General features: G+C 40.5%; 1 protein-coding gene across 5 annotated transcripts in view; it reads left to right on the top strand.

Annotated features, from left to right (window-relative positions):
- The window catches only part of EHF (ETS homologous factor), a 58193-nt gene that overhangs the window by 20414 nt on the left and 19976 nt on the right, over window positions 1-17803 (top strand). Inside the window, exon 1 of one of the 5 annotated variants that reach the window (XM_090140772.1) lies at window positions 5793-5875. The exons of the other annotated variants lie outside the window; for them this stretch is intronic. The gene's annotated coding sequence lies outside the window, so the exon portion shown is untranslated. Of the gene's footprint in view, window positions 1-5792; window positions 5876-17803 lie in introns of those variants that run through there. 5 annotated transcript variants of the gene reach the window in all.

Here is a 17803-nt window from a genome sequence, read left to right on the forward strand (position 1 = left end):
GTCTAGGCTCATAATAATCTCCATTTGGGCTTAGAAATTCTTAACGACAAAACACTCAATCAACAATTTCTCATCCCCTTTGATGCATGTAGCCCTCTGATATACATGAATGATTATATACATCCATCATTTCCTACAGAAAGAAGCACCACTGAAAAGGAGACTTTATGTAACAGATAGTTAAAGCGATTATTTTTGGCTCCTGAACAGGCAGTGCACAGAGCTATGTTCACAAATGCTGCTGGATATATATTGTTAAAATCTCAAAAAAGTTTATGTGACTGCATGGGTTCACATGGATGAAAAACACAGCTTTTAGGTCTTGTAATTGGTTTCTTGGCAGTTGATCCTAGCGACTCCTTACCATTTTTTTTTCCAAGTGAAAAGTAAAGTAAATCAGGTGCTGCACTGAACTGTCTCCTCGGTGGTACACGTTTATATTTGCCACAGCCATTATTTATTTCAAATCTCTCCTTCCCCATTTCTCATACCTGTTTATTCCCACCAGTGTGAGCAACAGTGGAAGCTCTTGCACAAAGGAGTGGCTGGATGCCACTGTGCTGTTACAGTGAGTTGGTTTGACCTGTACACGGGGGAGAATGAAACAAATACGTAATTAACAATTCTCTCTAGGATTTACATTTTTCCTTCAGTGTTTGACTAAGGTATTCTATTTGCCCTGCTGGCTTATTTTAGCCCTTTGCTACTCTTATCTTTTCCATGGAAAGCTTAACATGTTATTTGTAGTTTTATTTGGTTTCTACTCTATCCTCAGCTCAGGTTTCTATGGTTTTTATCCTTGAATATTTCTCGCAGACCATGGGTAGAATTGCAGTGACCCTTGCAAAGATTCTTGCATGTTTTTCCTGTGAAGTGTTTAAGTAACAGATAACAGTAACAGATGTTGGATTCAGACTTGTCTTCACCTTTGGACTAGCACAATAAGAGAAACCACTGTGGATTTTCTGAGAAAATCTCTCCCTCAGTTCTCCTCTGTGAAAAGGGGACTGAAGAATCAAGACAGAGGTTCTGTACCGGCAGGAGAAAAAGCAGTGCTTAGGTGGTACCTCTGGCTGGCTTTGCTGGGAGGAACTTGAGGGGGTTCACTTTATCACTTTTTGCATTGGATCGTACAGCACCCCTTCCAAGGCATACTTGATTTTGGAGAACTTCCCATCATGAAAGCATTCAAAACCAGAGAGCTTTGTTACTCAACTATTTCTAGTTCATCAGTTCCAGTTTACAGCATGTTATTGGTCTGACAGATGGGGGATTGTGAGGAAGCTGAAGGAATATTATTGCATGTAGCTGTGTAGGTTTAGAGATTGAACCTTCCTAGAATCATATGCAAAGCTGATTTTCTGAGGCCATTGCCTAGCTCCTCACTGTTACTACCTTAACTTATAATTTATCCAAATGGTGACCAACAGAGCTGTAAGGAGTTTTGCTTTAGATTGAATATATTTGGGAAAATCCAGACAAAATGCTTAAGCTGTTCTTCTAGACTGATGTCACTTTTTGTTCGTATGCAGAAAAAGTTCTCCTTTCCTGGGAGGAAAGACAATCTGATGTATGAAACTGCTGAGCACTAAAATATGAAACAGAAGTGAATGGGAGAGCTTTCAGTACTTCACCTAGCTATTGAAAACCAAGCACTCTAAATACACATTCTTAGGCATCTCAGAATGGATGCCTTGAATTATTAAACACCTTTACCTTGGTCTTTTTAGAGTTCCCCATTAAAATAAGGATAATAAATTAGTATGTTCTTTCTTCACTCGGGCAGCGTAAAGATAAATAAGTGTTTTGGTGCTAATGCTGTAGTATTAGTGTTAATGCATTAACATAATGTAATACACTGCTGTACATGCATTAAATGTTTATGTATATTACGAATAAATGTATTACTATAATACCTCAAATACCATGAGGATTAACACTATAAGAAAACTCATGAGGAAATGAATACAAGTTTTCAGAGCAACTTTGATTCATGTGCAGCAAATACAGCTGAGGGCCACTCCCTGAATACATAATGTTGGTTAGCTTGGCTTCAAATGAGTACCATTTTGTCTCTGCCTTAAGTACAGTACTGCTCAACTTGTCACAGTGTTAATAAGTCCTTCTACTTCTGTTTCTTCAGTATGCATTCTGCATTATTTTAAATGTGAAGTGAAAGGCTGTTGTTTCATCACTGTGAGTTAAACCCAGGAACTACAGCCCAGCTCAGACCTCTGCCTGATGAACTGAGTGTTGCTGTTGGGCCAAACGGGGGACTCGCTGGAAAATTTGTCTTTTCAGAAGGGGGGATGTGGACAGGAATAGCCTTTGTTAGCTGTGAACACGGGAAATGTAGCAACTTAGTGCACAAGGAAGGTGCAGGGTATGCAGCTCCTCAGTGTGGAGTCCATGGGTTCTGATTTGATGATGAGCTTTAAACTCTCCAAATGTGGATGTATCTTACTGAAAGTGGTAAATACATGTCTTTAACTCAGTGGCCAGTTGTGATCTGTCCTTCCTTCAAGTTCCTGAGCTTTCCAAAGAAAAAGGCAGGAGTAGTTTTAACTATTAAAATAAAGAACAATATTATCTCTTTTTTTAATTTCTTGGAGATATATATACGCTATTAAGGATGAAAAGTATCCAAATATAGCTCATGTGATAGGAAACTTCAATTTATCTAAACAGCAAGGGAAAGAATTCAGAAACCTGTAAAGAAAAAATTGTCTTGCAAGCCTAGGTAGTGTGCAAATATAGTAATAGGTGGTGCTTGCCTATAACATCAAACCTGTTTGGAAATAGCTTCTGTTCTGCTCTTTGTGGTTTCTCTGAAGTTCTCACAGAAATTGTGAAATTATTTTACAGCAAATTTTATCACTTCTGATTTTGCTGTAGAAGACTGAAGACACATTGCACTCTGAATTCTGATTGCAGGGCATGTCTAACCTATCTATCAGCTTGGTACACTTTCCTTTTGATATTCCACTGGAATTTAACAAATGAAGCATAGAGTAAAATCATTGGAAAAGTAGAAATTATCACACATTTGTTCTGTTTTCATCAGGTGTCAGACGCCAGTTTAAGAATCTAGACTGATTTAGATAATTTCCTCCATGCTTGATGGTTGCAATTAAATTAATTCTGAGAATCTGTACTGACACTACAACCATGCTGTGAACGTGGCTTCATAGCTCCTAATTAGAGAGGTTTTCATGTTTCCTCTGCCACCTAGAATTGTGTGGGGACGAAGATCATGCTAATTTTGTGGTTCTAGTGCTGCAGAAGAATATGAAGAGGGAAAGGTCTGCCTGTCTCCAAAAGCCACCTGTAATACTCTCTGTGCTGAACCACATGTAAGTGTCAATAAGCATAATCAGGAGCATGGGGGCAGCATAGCTGGCCTGGTAGGGCAGTAAATTTAAGAAGCCACCACCCTGTGTGGCACCCTGCCTTTGAAAATAGAACACTACTTAAATAATGCATGCTGGTATGCCGGCCAAGTTAGCCTCACCTTGCCCAGACCTGTTGGTACAATGTGCTTTTTTTTGTCTGTCTGGAAGTATTCTGGGCCTTAGCAACCAGAGCTGTCTCTGCCCTTGGGAGCTGAGACAGAAAAGGCTTGCAGCCACACAAACAGAAAGTGACATACCAGTCTAAGTACCATATTTGAATCAAAGTTCTGCCACTTTTGCTTGTGCCCTTACTGAGAGTAGGAAAAGTCTGATATCTGTAGCTATGTTGAGATCCTGTGGTCATATCTTCCTGTGATGCTGCTGCAGCACATGGTGAGACATTTCATCTTCCGCATTTACTCAGTGGGGTGGTGTAAGATGTGGTGGGTTCCTTGTTAAAGATGTCTTTCCAGGGAAGGGAAATGTTCTTTATTGCCTTCTTATTCTTTGCTTACTTCTTAACTTTTTCCTGTTCTCCTGCTCTGGATTGATCACTCATGCTGATATGATGATAAGACATTATTTTAATGATGAAAGCTTTAGTATGAATGCTCACCCAAGAGATGAACTGGTATGCAAATCCTTAGACTTGGTGACATGAATACTTAGAGAAACCTCACAGATACCTGACCTACTTGTGAAGACTCTGAACAGTTGCCTAGCTGTTTTCATTGACATCCTTAGCCCTTGGTGTTGTAATTCCAAGATGGTACTGCTCTCCAAGATGGAAATTTACAGCTGCCTTCTTTCTCAGGGTCAACTTTCTTTGATAAGTGAGAATCAAGATGAGCAGCCATGAAACTTGTCTTTACTTTGGGTGAAAAGCAATGGGATCTTCTCAAACATCACTTGTATTCAGACACATCTTATTAGTGTGAATAAATACAACTTAGGCTTTAATATCCTTGGTGTGGATGATAGGAACAAAGGTGACATTCCTCAAGAGTGAGATTAATCTTGAAATCAGGTTGAGAATAACGTGTCTGAAATGTTTCCTCTACAGTGACAATGGTCCTGATTAATAATTAATAGTGTCTCTGAATGTTGAAGGACGATTCATTCCCTGTGATGTGTGAATCTAGCACTGAGAGCGCCTGTTGGTCTCTGTTCAGAGGGAGATTCCAGGGCCCTGGAACCAAAAGTGAAAGGTGACTGGAAAATTCATTTCATATAGACCACTGAAAAATCATGGAATAAAAGTATTCAGCTATTATTGTCTTATGCATACAAAGTAATGAAATCTTGAAACTTTCCTACGTCAGTAAATTATGATAGGTGGGGATTCGTATTTTAGGTACCTCATTTCTTGCTCAGGTTGCCGATTGCAAGCTGGAGAAGTAACTCGCACGTGATCAAGGCCAGATTCTCAGAACTGTCTGTTGAGAACAAGTATTCCACGAGGAAACGGCCTTTCTGTGCTTTTCATCTCAGCCAAGAGTTGAACTCAGGACTGGATTAGCAAAAGGCTCTAATCCAATGCCCTCCCTGTGGCTTGGAGGAGCAAAGAAAAAGATTTTGCCTGACTCCTATGGTCTGTGGAGTGCCTTAAGGAAAGTTTTAGCTCTCCTTTGGGGGTCAGAAAGCTAAAAATCAGGAAGCTTAAAGCAGATAAATGTAAAACCAGATGCTCACCTGCAGATTTTTTTTCCCTTGCTGATCTTTGTATAGCTGTCTTCTTATACTCATCCTTATTTACACATAAACTAAAGATTTTGTTTGTAATTTTTCCTTTTTCCTTTCTCCTCTCACATACCCAGAGAAGCTGGAAGAACAAGAGACTCCCCCTTATGGAGACTCATTCATTGCACTTTGAGGAAGCTCAAAGTATGAAAAGAAAGAATCAAGTCCATAATATGGGCTTGTCCAGTCCACCTGTCAGGCAGCGCAGAGCTATTTTCTACTGTGCATCTTCTAATGTTATTTCCAGCCTAATTTTAAGTTAGGACATTCCTGCTTTTCACTTCTTCTCATTCTAATTATAATCTCCCTATCTACCTGAAATAACCTCCATTAAAAAAAAAAAAAAGGGATGGTCTTAAAAAAACAACTACAAAGAAATCAATCCCTCATCCATTACCAGGTTTCTCTTTTGTTCTGGAGCCACACGTGTAACCTGGTTAGACCTGTTCTCTTTGAATATGAGGACTGAGCTGGCCTTATGCAAATGCTCCCAACCTCATCTAGGTTGTTGTCGTTGCAGACCCAATCAAATGAACAGGAAGTGACCTAAGGAATTCCCCCATTGGCTGCCTGAGTGTTCAGCAAAATGTTTTAAAATTAATATCACATCCATTTATCTTCACTCCTGGGAGTCTTTAGGAGAGATAACCTAGTACCTGTGTTTACCCAACCTACCGTTCTTCAGACTGTCTTTCCATTGCCTCAGTTAAGGATTTCCACTCCAGAATCTGCAGCTAAATGAGGTAAGGTGTTTGGGTTATTATTTTTTATATGCTTCCTTTAAATTAACACCTGAATGAAAAAAAAAAACTGTCTGCTGGACTCATGCCCACCCTACCGAGCCCCTCCCTTCCCAGTTTGGAACAGGAGCTAAGCTCGTTAGATCAAAAGGCTTTTTTTCTTTAACATCACAGTATATACTTCTATTTACCTATTTTTAACTTGAACCTTACTTATGTTTAAATAATCTTGTTGTGTTTATGTTTGACTGTGGCCAGATCTGCTATCTTTACTCACGCAGGATGTCACTGACCTCACACGGAGCCACTGTCTTCCTCAGAATTACTCAAAGGTTCTGAGGACCCCTGTTATTATGATATATCTAAGAATAATAATGTTGTGGGTCAACAGTCTGCTGCCATCGTTCCCAGAGGGGTCACCGTTCAGTAAGGCAAGGGACGAGAAAGTAGACCACCTCACTAGCACTAGTGACATGTAACAGAGAGACCCTTCACTAGGATGGTATTTCTGCTGTGTTTTAGGGAAGAGGTATTGATGGTGATTGTAATGATGACAAAAGAATACTAAAGGAATTTATAATTTGGCCCAGCTCCGTCCCTAAGGCAGTCTCTTGGCAGCTCCAGTGGCGAGGGGAATCATCGCTCTCAGTCCCTTCTAAGTTAAAGCACACCAGAGAAGGGATCTCAAGTACTGAATTGGTAAATGCAGCATGAACGGAGGCCCGCAGTGTCTTTGCTTGTTTAATTTGTTTCTCTTCCAATGTTAATTTTATTTGAATAGAACCAGAATTGGCCCCTTAAGGTATAGACACAGTAAGAAAGAGACTTTAAAAATTCTGTTTAAGGAATGGTAGAATTGCATGTAAGGAAAGAGTTACTTGAAATCTCCAATGATTGTGTAAAAATATGTGATGGGCACTGTGATAAATATTTGTATTTTATCCCATGAGACATTTTAAGTGGGTGTTCTTACGTATATATGAACGTATATATAGTTTTAGAGTTATTTAATTTTTTCAGTAGTGAACTTTCAGATTATTGCATCTAAACATACATCACCTTTTCTAAGTTACATCCAACTATCCTATTTTTCATGTTCATTTTTGAAATGAAACAGCTTTGTTAAGATGGAAATGAACCTTGAGCTAAAAGTTTCACTGAGTGATTTTACTTGTCACTGCATTCAGCATAGCTATCTTGTACCAACATTTCCTCTAATTTGTGAAAATTTGAGAGGGATAATAATAATAAAAAGCACTCCTTTAAGTACTCCTTTAAGTGTTTTGATAGCAAATTTGTGGGTAGCAATTTAAGCCACTTTTCTGACATCTGTTTTGCACTGTAGAAAGTACCACAGCTGAAAAACAGAGCAGGTTTATATTTAATGCAAATGTAGAAACCAGAGAGAGCAGCTGCAATTAAAACTAGAAAAACAGTAGGATTAAGGTACTTTACCAACAAATATTGCAATTAATGACAGTTTAATTCCTGGCCCTTACAGGTTTTAAAACCAGAAGTGATTGTTGTGATAACAGCAGGATTTCCCAGAATTTTTCAGAATTAGAGGGCTTGAAGTAGAGCTTATCTTTTAGAAAACTTCCAAACTTGAAGGAAAAAAAAAAAGCCCGTAAGTCCAACAATGGGAAATTCACCAGAACTTTTAAATTAACTTCTTAAGCACCGTTCCTCTAAAAATATTTTGTCTCATTTTCAGTCTGACGTGGTCTAACTTCAACATTCAGCCACTGGCTTCTGTTACCTTTTGATAGCCAACACGAAATTCCCCTGGGTCACAAATTTCTGTTTCTTACAGTGGTAGCTGTTTGTAGCTGCGAACAAGTCCACCGTCGGTCTTATACATATGTGTTCCACAAGGCTCTTCCATCTCACGGAAAAATCTTTGTTAGTTCCACTGTGTTTTTCTGTCCTTTAATCTCTTTGATAATTGTCTCTAATTTTTCAATATCCTCTGTAAAATTTGGATGTCAGGAGTGGTCACACACAGTAGGAGCAGCAAAGACAAGCATATAAAAACTACGAGTCAATATATCTGTGTTTCTGCCCCCAGAAGTGGTTTTTTTTTCCCCTAAGAGGTGGTGCCTGCCCCATTCTGATAGCTCTGGATCAGAAGTTTATTTAGCATGGTTGAGGCTTTGTGGAGTCGCTGTCCTCCAGATCCCCTTCTCACCAATTTGTGTTGGTCCTACATGCGGAGACAGTGTTACGATTAATAGTGCTGATGTTGTTTGCTTGCATTTTTTTGTTTTTATTTTTTCTAGTCCCAGTGGTGGTTATAAATCCCACAAGAAAATAAGAGTATATTCTTCTCAAGTCACAGTAATAAATAAACCTGTATCAGAGCAGAATTGTGTTTCTACCCCAGCAGAAATTAGGTAACGCTTCATAGCAGTTTGTAAGGTGACAACAATTCTTATTATCCCAGTCAGGGTGAGCTCAGTTAATAGAATGTGGTCTTTTTAACATGGGAAATATTTGCTTGTCATTATTTGCTTGTGGTATTGCCACAGCGATGTTTTATTACTTCAGATATTCTCAAGTTGTTACGAGTTTTCAGACGTGGTGAAAACAGACTGTTGGAGAGCTGGACTAAGACAAAATTAAATAATTTGGCTCCAACTGAACTTACTTCTTTTCATTACCAACGAGTTTTACTGTTAAAATCAGTACTTGTTCTGTCTGGGAGGTGCGAGGTAACAAATTGCGATGGAGAGAGATCAAACTAAAAAGGAAAATTCATCCAGAGACACAGATGAAGAGAGATTAGAGAGGAAAATGAAGGATTTCTGTAGGTGTCTCTGTCCAGACAGGACTGCTGTGTTAGTCTGTTGCCTCTCCCACAGCAAATCAAACAAATAAATTCTAGGAGGATTAATTTCTGCACCTGCTGAAGAAGTATACATGGTCAGTTCGTAAAGAAGAGGGTAAATGACTTTGCCTCTGTGAGCTCGGAGTACTGTTCATGACACCTTTCCATAATCAATACTTACCGTCTCTCCTTTGTTCACCCCTTTCTTACTCTGGCTTAATGTTGGGACCAAATCATTCAATCTTCTCCCAGCAAATTTTCCACTGATTGCAGCCTTACCTGGGTTTGTTCTGTGGAGTCTACAGTTAAATGTTTTGTATTGCTGTTGATGTGCTTGAATTCGCACGGAATTGTCTGAGCTCTGTCTGCGATACAACCAACACCACCTCCGTGGACTGGAGCAATAGCCCATGGTACCAGGACAGTGAGACAGAGCTAACTGGCTTAAAAATTAGTCAGTGTGCCAAGACTAAACTACAAATATATGAATGACCCCTTCTTGTTTTAATGGTAGCGTTTCCACCCTCTATGGGATTTTCTGTGGTCTTACAGTGCTCTCCTTCTCATAAGTCTTCTGTTGCGAAGGAGGAATTCTTGCTGAAGTCTTGGTGCTCCTGCAGTAAACAGCACATAAAAAGAAAAGGGTCACAAGCTTAATTGTCTGTTGTCGTTGCTAATGACACATGATGTCAGCATGTGGTAGAATCAAATATAAAGGCATTGCTGCACATGAGGAACAAAAATGCTAACAACTTCTTTACGTTGCGCAGTTTGTGATGTTTTGTTGAGTCTTTTGTCCAGTCTGGCAGCTTAGCTATTGCTAAGCTTTTAAGGATAAACTCAGAGTTCTCTTCCTAATGATAAGTGCATCATGAGCACCAAAAACATCCACCACTATCCTGAGCAAACCTACTGGCTTCGGTCACCCCAGCCAACCTCAAAGGTGCCTCAGGTGTCTGCAGTTCTTTCTCTTTGTGCCGACCTTCAGCCCATGCTGCAGTTTGTGTGTATTTCAGCCCCTGATTAAGCAGGGACGTTGCAGACTTGGTGAAGGCAAAATTGATGAGTAAAACTACTGATAGAAAGTATAAACTAACAAGGGTTTATTCGTACAGCTGGCATATGGAAAAGTAAGGATTAATTTGGTTTCTGGGGAAGCTACTTGTCTTTCCTTAGTATGATGTTTTGAGCTGTATTAGGGGTGCAACTTGAAGCAAATCCCTCACTAAATGCCTAAAATGCTTGGGACGTTTGTTGGTCGTTGGCCTATAGATGGGTGAGAATGAGTAAACATGGAGTCATGTAGCCAGTGGAGCAACCAACTGGCAGTTGGCACTTTGCGTGTCTCTCTATGAGGACGATCCCTCAAAGGCTCCCTTTCCAAAAGCTGACTTTGCACATGGTTATCATTACCTATTCCTTTGCTGATCTTGTAAAAAGTGCTTCACGGGAAAGAGTATGAGAGCTAGTAGAAAAAACAGCTATCTGGGGCTGGGTAATGGCTGGTCATAGACCAAAGAGATTGGGCAATGAAAAAAAATTGCTTTACAGTGGTGAAAAGAAAGCCATTCTTCTTTTTTGCAGATCTTCCAAATAGAATAAAATAAAAAATCCTGCCTATTAGAGAGGAAATGCAGTGATGTAATCTCTTAAGATATTTCCTCAGTCCGCAATCATTTGTAGCCAGAAACGCTTCCTGAGCCCCTGTGGGTCCGTAAGGATTGAGCTTCTATGTGTAAAAATCAACTCTGTTGTCCAGATTTCAGGTGCCACCATGATAAAAATATATATTTTTTTCAAAACTGTTTGGGGTTCTCTCTTTCATCTGGCAGTGAGCAGTAACTAATTGATACTGCTCTGTTATTAATGATCCTGTGTAAAACTGCCTGAGAAGCTATGGTCGGGAATAAGACTAAATGAACAATATAATGATTACCCCCAAACTTTCTTAATGGTTTTTACTGAAGCTTATAATTACTATTGCACAACAGTGTAGAAGCTTGCATCTTGATGATGCACTTTCAAAGTATGCTTGGTTAAGCAATTGTCTCATAGATTGGCATGGCCATGAAGGGGCTTTATCAGGGAGTCAAATTCTGACACATTAAGGTGCTGTTCTCATCTCTTTTGCAGTGGGATCTGCCACACCACTCATGTAAAGCAGACTTCACTCGTAATGTTCCCAGGCAACTGCCCTGACAGAGAGAGATGAGAAATGTTTTAGAAGACTGAATTAATAGGTGATTAGACAAGGAGATATCCTTAGAGACTAATCAAAAGCATGATGTACAAAGTGAAATAGATACAGATTTCTTTCATTTAGGGACTGGTAGATATCTTTACCCTCCCTAAGACTTTTGATGGAGCTCTAATACTGTGTGAGAACAGGTAGAAACTTATCTTCTTCCTTTAAAATCTCAAATGATTAAATGTTTTTGGATGATAGTCAAATTGTAGTCAATCCAGCAAATCTTTCTCAGTCTGTCTGCAGCCACTCCCGATAGGCATACACTCAGACACGCTGCACAAAGTACGTGCACACGCACATCCCTTATCTCCTGCATGGGCTTTCTTGCCTAACTTTTTAAAGTAGATATTCAAATATTTGCCTGAAATTCAGCCAATTTTGTCTGATAGTCTGAATAATTCCTTCATTTAATCCTTTAAAATGTAAAGTGACTTGTGTTCAGTGTATTTTGTCGGTAGACAGAAATGGGTGACTTGTGCTGTCCTGCAGTGAGTGAGGGGTTGCTCGTGCCAACATCCTAAGCCTGAGCTGCCTATGAGTTCTGTGGTTCTGTGATGAGTTCCCTCCCTCTGCTTTTGCCCAGTGCTGTGCTCCGCTTTCCTGCAGGAACATGAGCTGTGTGCCCAGGGCTGCCCTTCCCTGAGCAGAAGTCAGCAGCTCCTGCAGCATCAGGTGCTGCTGTGTTCAGCATCACTGTGTTGATGGATGTGATACTCAAAGGTGTTCACAATCAGTGCTAATATAATGTGAAAAGCTAATGAGATTTGGGTAAATTTAGCACCTAAGTGTTACCCTGCCTTATGATTCAATGCGTCTTTGATATTGAAAAACCTGGAAACAGCTTTTACAAGGATCTGAAGAAGGATGTGTAAGGATCTCTGCTAACTCCCCCTCCCTAAAATGTTCAAGTTGGTATAGCTTAGATGGTATTTAAAAAGTGTTAAAGTTGGTATAGTTCAGATGTTAGTAAGTATCCTTTAGAAGAATATAGTTGTTTGAAAGAGCCTAGAAATATTTTCATAAGTTCTGTTGGTGGAACCTGTTCCAGCTAGTTCAAGGACTAAGTAAGATAAATACTCAGAGAGAGGAGCAAAAACAACTGAGGGAAGAGAGCTTTTCTTCCTGCTTCTGACTCCTCCAGCCTCCGTCCTATAGACCAGCACAGACGCTGGAGGAGCTGGCGTTTTTGTGCCATGGATAGAGAACTGGAGATGCTGTTTTTGTCTGTCTCACTAGCTCCAGGCCTTTGGTGGTCTCCAAGACGAAGCTTCCTTAGCCAGGTCAGCCAGTCTGATCAAATAGAATGCAGAAGTAAAAGCGTAAAAAGAAACGGAAAGAAAAGAAATAAGGAGGAAGAGATATTCCAGCACTTGGTGGAAGAGCAGGACCAGGATGGCAAGCTCCACACCACAGCTTGTGTTTGGGATGTCAGATCTGGTACCCACAGAAAATGTGCTCCAGAATCACAGTGGCAAAACTCTGAGAAGGTCTCCGAGTGCCCAGATGGGCAGAGCCACACTAGGCAAGGGCTTCCAGTGCAGCCGCCCCGCAGTGACATTACTGTCTGCTGCACTGATATCGTAGTGTGGCTTTAGACATTTTCTGTCTTCTACAAACAGTTTTGCATAACAGGCTGAGTTGTGCTTTTGTTACTTGAACAGCTTGAATATAGGTTTTTACATGCCAACTCATAGGGATGGGAATCCTCCCTCTTTGCTGCAAGGAAACTTGCTTTTTAAAGTTCATTGTGATTTTAAAAAAAAAAAGCCTTGAAATAGACACAGTTCCACATAACAGAAATTTCAAACTTCAGCCAGCTTTACTCAGGAATTTCTAGCTCTTTTTCAGGATCATGCACAGGTCAAGGGCAGCTTTTTTGATTTAATATTTCAAGTGTAGATTTAATTGTTTGACTAAGTTAACATTCAAATCTCTACTAGGTGCATAATAACTATGATGCATAGGGGGAGACTTGCTTCCGTCTGAACAGGTTTCTTTTCTACAGAAAATTATTTCCCTTATTTTATGTCTTCTCCTTGCCCTGACAAAAAAATTAAGTGATCATCCTTAACTCATCTGCATGTTGAAATTTTTTGCTGGAAACATGATGCAATGGAGCTTGCACTGGAGAATGTGAGTGGGGCTGACTTGTCCATTGACTTCTTATATGACTTTAGCAAATCATTTCAGCTCTGTGTCTCAATTTTCAAACTAGTCATAAGGAGGCAATACCAGTTCCTTCCATCGCTTCTGTGCTTTGTGCTATTTACTGCCCTGGCTGAGGACACGTTTTTTTAGTGTGCTTCTGCTATTTCTACAGATGGATGCTTTTACAGAAGATGAGGCCTGCAGGCTTAGTTTTCAGAAGACCTTAAAACTAGTCTGTTCCTAGCTGAGTGCCTGCTTCTTGTGAATTTCATTTATTAACTTATTTTGGTAAATAGCAGCTGGAGTGGTGGAGTGCATGTAGGTGAATGGGGATAAGCAAACCTCCCCAGTGCTTCAGGTTTTCTTTCTCTCTCAGCAGGGATTCTCTGCCCCTTACACTCAGTTTGCTGGCTTCTCCTGCTCACTTTCAAACCACTGTTTTTTCAGCTGATTTTGCTTTACATATTTTGTGCAACGCCTCTTCTGATGTCAGTCTTAGAAGAGGGTGTTACTTTGCCCTGTTGGGATTTCAGTCAGTGGAAAAGTACGATTGAGTCGTCCTCCTGACACCGGTCTGTTCTGTAGCAAAGGACTATTTATGAAGCAGGAGAGAGTTCACGTAAGAATTGAAAGAGTACATTTGTGCAGAACCCAATGGGAAAAGCTGTATTGTCAAACCGGCCCAGGCTGTTGAGGCAGATGCCTGGCTTTGCTCTTTTGTTTATATTCCAACAAATCAAAGCTGACCTGTGTTGTTATCGGAGTAGAGCAGCAGGTGCAAAAAAATAACTCTGCTGCCAACTCAAACGAAAGGGTAAGGCTAATACCCTCTGGGAGGTATTGAGAAGATAACAGAGGGCCATGCCAGCAACTGAATTAACGGCTCTATTTACGGTGGGTTTTACTTAACAACCTGCTCCCAACACAGGCACATAAATACTCCATTGTATTGTTTAATGCAGCCACTGGAGAAATCAATGGAAACAGGATGGGCAGCTCTCACTGTGCCAGCTGAGGAGAGGCATTATGAAATGTTGCTCCCGTAATTGTGGCCAGGAGAGAGTGGAAGCTGCTCTGGGCTTTTACAAAAGCAGGAAGATGTTTTCCACAGCTCCTCCTTGCTTTGCCTGTAGAAGGTGGCTGCAGAGCACAAAAACTTTGCACCCTACATTTTCTGGCTGCTTTTAATGAAAGCAGGAAGCCTGAATGAGCCCTCACTTGTGTTCCAGCACTGTATGGCTCTGGGAGACATTGGGCTTCCCCTGAAGTTCTGGCCACGTGGGGCCAGGGGCATGTGACTGAGTAGAATGCCAGGACAGTGGTCTCACAACCTCTTATTCTTAACACAGTAAATACAGGATGAAGGATATCAAGGAGACAGCAGAGTTCCAAATAAAGGTGCTTGCTGAACGCACACACATGTAAGACTAGGTGGCAAAGTAATGGTCAGTGAGCACCAATGAACTGTTTCACTGATAGCTGCCATTTGGGCATGCTTTCCTTCACAAACACCTGCCCACCCTGGGATATTTCATAGTCTAGAGAGCAGTGCTGGAGGAGCAGGTATATTGGCTGAAGCTACTGTCATTGTGGTGGAATCAATATTCCCCAGTCTGGCACTAGGGAATGTCTGACTCAAGCAGAGGAGTTAATAGTCAGCTGTACAAACCTTCTCTTACAATTGCAAGTCATGATCCTTCCCATTACAAGCCCTCTGCTACCCCTGTTATGTCTCTTCCTTGAAACACCCTTCTGCTTTCATGACAGCAGAAGAGTGTGATGATGACAGGCTGGGCAGCCAGTGGGTTGAAATAAAGGTACAAATGCCGCTGCTGACTGGCTTAAACCTCCAGCAGCCTGTGCTTGGACCTTATTTAGGATAGGACACTTTGCTGTCAACTCCCAGCTCCTCTATCCTAGCTGACTCCCATTTATGCCTTTCATGTATTTAGTGAGCAAATGCTATCAGTTTGTCAATTGAATTAATTCATGTAAAAAAAAAAAAGTGTTGATGGGAAAATTTGTCTGTTAATTGTACGTAAGGCTTTTAAGTATGAAATCTTAAGTGGACAACATTTATATTCAAGATTTTATCTCTGCTCTCAAAAGCAGGAAATTTTTCTGAAGTGAAATCCAGCTTGCTAACAGTTGGTAGTATGGGAAATGAAAATGTCATTCGGTATCCTGAGTCAGGTTCTGGACAACACCAAAGTGAGAAGATATTCCAGGCTTAATGTCCATAGAACCAACAGGCACCACGCTGGAAGAATGTTAAACAGTCTTTAGGCTGTGTTAGCTGCATGTCCTGAGTGGGGTACTGGCAGCACAGGGATGTGAAGGCTCAGCTGCTCTCAGCCTTATCATGCCTAGGGCTCACTGTGCCCATGTCTGTAGGGCTGCCATCACTGCCAGGGAGGTCTCTGCCTTCTTCCTCCTTCCCAGACACCAAAGGCTGCTCACACGGACCCCCAGAACACCTTCCCTTTTCTAGTGCCTGAGTCACATTCCTTATTCTGTGCAGTCCTCACACTGAAACCAACCCCAAAGAAGCCTGTAACTTCCAAGCAGATGCTCTTTGTAAAAACACAATATCTGAAACAGTTTAAAAAACCCCCAAAAACAACAAGGAGAGAAAAAAGATCTTTTTATTTTGGAAGTAGGCAAATTAGTGGTTGTTACTACTGAAACCAGAGCAGTCCCATTAAAAAAAAGAGAAGTTCTGGTGGTGGCAGTGGTTAAAATATACGTCTCAGTGAAATACGGGCTGCTGCAGCAGTGTATGTCAGGCTCTATACGTCAGAGTGGCTGTTATGTCATAGGTGTTTCAGCTTCTAAAGAGAGCCAAACATGAATGAAGCCACAATTTTTGTCATTATTTGCTCATAACTGATCAGTTGCACAGTCTGTGTTAGCAGCATAGAAAGCAGATCCCCCAACACAGACTCAGTCTTCAAGGCAATGCAAAGAGAAGCTGTCGTGAAAGGTGGAGGGAAGTGGTTGGGGAACTAGAGCCAAGGGGAAAGGAGAAGGTGTTAGAACATGATGGTAGTATTTTGTTAGCTGATGAGGTTCTTGCCTAATTATAGGTAGGTAGTTTGTCAAGCTACAGGGGCATCTAGAGTGCTTTTTGGCCATTTGTATATTTAGTGTATTGTAAGCAAAAGAAAGGTGTTTAGTAAAAGGAGATTAGGAAGATGAGCTGGCTCCTGGTTAGAGGAAGGATGTACCAGAGAGATAGGAAGGACATGAAAGAAGGTGTGGAGTTGTTCCATGAGGTGTGGTATTAAGTGCTGAAAGAAGAATAAAGAGCAAAGGCAGTTTTTCCCATTATTGTGTTTTCCAAGACTCTGTACCCCTGAGGCAAGACTGATGAATCTATTGCAAATGACTTCTAAATACTCAGGAAAAAATGGCTGGCCCAAATTAACATGAATTTGCTGAGGTGATGCAGACAGCAATAAAGGGAGTGCTATATGCCAGTTGCAGCCACGTCCTGCAGGATCACCTCCAAAGAACAACAAAAATCCTACTTTTTTTGTCAGTTATTTGCAAACATGTCTACATATTCAAAAAATTCTAAGTGGGTGATCACACAAAAATGACATGAGCATTTATCACAAGAAATAGAACCTTTTCTTGGCTTGCTTTTAATTTAGTCGTGTGACTACCGCTTAGATACAAATCTGTTGAATGGACCTTCTGCATGAGGGGAATGAGCTTTTTGACAGCAAAATTGGTTATGCTATTTTCTTTCTTACTCAAAAGCTAGAGGCATGGCAAGAAGATGTACATCTAGGCTGTGATGTGAGGAGGAAGCATGGATCCCAATGCTGGATCCTTGTTGAGAGGCAGGTTCACTGTTTCCTCTGCTAAGCTAGCATAAGTGTGGGTAAAATTTTCCAAAGTGCCAAAATTTGGCAGTTAGTAGTGTCAGGCACATCTGTGCCTTGAGGACCATGTTCTTGTAGTCGGCTTCCTGTTTGCTTCTGATTTAGAAAAACAAACAAACAAAACCTCTGTTGAAATTCTCTCTTTTATTTTCATTATACTAAGTAGTACCTTGAATATTGAAGCCAGTTCATATGAAGATTGTGGATTATGGAGGGGAAAAAAAAAAGAAAAAGGGGGACGGAGGAAAAATACTCTATGAGAGTTTGCATATAATCAAGTGAATTTTTGTTTTTTGCATTCATAAAGTGAACTTTGTTCTCACTCAAAAAGGAAACTGAACTATGGTTTTGTCTTTAAATTACATTGTTAAAAGAGAGATAAGAACCAAACCCTGGAGCGGAGGGGGTAGCTTAGATACAGATCTAGATCCTAGCTTTTCTACTCAAGCTTCTCTTTGGTTAAAATATATATGCAAGATTTTAAAGCATCCATATGAACATGTTAAAACAACCACCACATATCTCTTACAAAAGTTGCCTTGTAGTGCATCATGAAAATCAGATCTTTAGTAATAAAAGATTCCAACCAAGCTTTATTTGACTTTGTTTATTATGATCCTATCTGCAACACAGGTAAATGCTAAAAGCTCCTTTTCTATTCATCTTCCTTTTTCTAGTCTTTCAGTTTACCTTCATGTATACGTTTAATAACAAGGTTCAAAGAAAACAAAAGAATAAACCCAACTCTTCCTTTCCAAAAGCCCACAACAGTAAATGATCAAGGTCTCAATATACTCTCTGAAAGCTTACCAAGAGCC

This window comes from Phasianus colchicus, chromosome 5 (genome assembly GCF_987193195.1).
Source record: "Phasianus colchicus chromosome 5, bPhaCol1.hap1.1, whole genome shotgun sequence".
In the NCBI taxonomy this organism is placed as follows: Eukaryota; Metazoa; Chordata; class Aves; order Galliformes; family Phasianidae; genus Phasianus; species Phasianus colchicus.